The sequence below is a fragment of the Chenopodium album genome, chromosome 20 (assembly GCF_948465745.1).
Source record: "Chenopodium album chromosome 20, dcCheAlbu1.1, whole genome shotgun sequence".
NCBI classification, from domain to species: Eukaryota; Viridiplantae; Streptophyta; class Magnoliopsida; order Caryophyllales; family Amaranthaceae; genus Chenopodium; species Chenopodium album.
Genome location: NC_137853.1, coordinates 23,655,467 through 23,657,490, shown reverse-complemented (window position 1 = coordinate 23,657,490; position 2,024 = coordinate 23,655,467). Strand labels below are relative to the sequence as shown.

The 2,024-nt window shown below is 39.7% G+C and overlaps 1 non-coding gene across 1 annotated transcript; it reads right to left on the bottom strand.

Moving 5' to 3' along the window:
• Positions 1 to 1,672: 1,672 nt before the first annotated feature.
• LOC145599919 (small nucleolar RNA R71) lies at positions 1,673 to 1,778 on the bottom strand. The gene has a single exon (XR_014104166.1). It is a non-coding gene; the product is annotated as a small nucleolar RNA R71 (small nucleolar RNA).
• Between the last annotated feature and the right edge of the window lie 246 nt (positions 1,779 to 2,024).

Here is a 2,024-nt window from a genome sequence, read left to right as displayed (position 1 = left end):
ATCAATGAGCATTTCTAAACTCTATCTCATTTATTGTTTTGTTTAGTATTCATGTTTGGATTGTTTGATTTTGATTGGAATTTGATGATTGATATTTGATTATTATAATTGTTCTTCTTAGATTGTTGATTGTTGATTTCTTTAGTTGTTAGTTGATTTGATGATGCTGTTAGAGTAGTTGTTTGGTTAGGGATTTGGTGAAGCTTATATGATGTAATGGATTGATGTAAATTGGGGATAATTGATGGAGTTGATGATTTGATTAAATTTGGTTGATGATCATGTGCATGTGTGTGATTAATGAAAGTGTAGCTAACTTTGATTGTTACACTAGATTGCATTGTAAGTTCACATTGATACGGGCTATTGGTTTGTGGCTTACATTTACACAATTGAGGTGTCTTGTGATGTTTCCTAGCTAGAGTTTATCGTAGTTGACGCTAGTTAGACCTCTAGGAGAATAGCTTGATATGCTTTATTGGTTGCATGATTGATTTTCCCTCACATTGCTTGACTTAGTCGATTTTCCTATTCCAATTTGCTATGTTCATTGCTATTATTTGCGGATCCTAATCCCTAGCACTTTATTTGTTTGGTTTCTTCATTTTAGTAGTTGTTAGTGCCACCTTTTACCCTTTGTCTTCGACCTAGCTTAGGCATATAATTGAAAGCACTTAAACATTACCGTTCCTTTGGGTTTGACCCTTGACTTACCTCCATACTTGTATTTAGGTTTGTTGAGTGTTTATAAATTTTGTTTGGCTTAGAAAGGATTAGTCCAACAACCTAGTTTTCCCCTTGTCATTCGATCCCTCTTCTTGCCCTAAACTCGTAGTAGGTTGAGTCGAGTGTTATAAATTGTATTTGACTTAGGTGTAGTTATTTAACGACACAAGTATTACCTTGTCAAATTGGCGCCGTTGTCGGGGAGACGGCTTCCATTGCTATTTCATTGCTTTATTTCAGACTATCTCACATCTTATTTGTTAATATTTGCTACTTTTTGTTACTTGTTAGTGCTTACGTTCTCCTTAGCTTTGTTGTATGTACAGAGGACAAACCCGCTCAAGGTCTTTGATTCCCATCGATCCGGAGCTAGAGAGGTCTTTGTCCCTACTTCTAAGAGAAGCGAGAGCAAGGAGTAGAAATTCTCATACCCCGACGAAAGAAGGAGTAAGAAAATTGAAAGATACTCCACCCTCAAGTGAAGAGTTAGATGGTCCTGATTCACCATCAAGCCCGGGAATCAACCCCTTTTCAACCTTTATGTCCGAAAGTGAAGAAGGTTCTAAAATGGGAGAGAATACACCTTTGAGTCGTCTTAGGGCTCCTGAAGCGTTTAGAGCACAAAGTGGGATCCTAACTCCTACCACTCAAGCCAACAATTTCGAAATCAAGCCCAATTTGATTGCTTTGATAGAAAGGAAACAATTCTCGGGTGGAAAGTTTGAGAGTCCTCATGAGCACTTGAAAGAGTTTGAGAAATATTGTGACACAATCAAAGCCAATAGAGTGACTCAAGAATATATTTGCCTCAAGATGTTTCCATTTTCTTTAATTGGGAAAGGTCCAGAATGGCTAGAGAAGGAGGTGCCCCTTAACTCTCTCACAACATGGGACCAAGTAACTACGACTTTCTTGAGGAGATTTTACAACCATAGGAAGACCGCCGAGGCTCGGTCTTTGATCCAAGGTTTTCGCCAAAAGAGTGGTGAGACTCTAAGTGCGGCATGGGATCGATACAAGGAGCTTCAACGTCAATGCCCACACCATGGGATACCTAAGTATCAACCCATTCACACTTTCTATGGAGGTCTCATACCTCAAGGGAGAACAAGCCTAGACGCCGCGGCCGGCGGTCCGATCATGAACAAAGGAGAGGATGAAGTGGAGTGTATTATAGAGGAGGCCGCAAAGCACTATGATGATTGGTATGAGGGAGAAAGGGATGCTACTTCTAGCAATGGTGTTTATGCATTGGAGCAAGGCAATGCAAACAACAACCTCTCTACCCAAATCTCCAA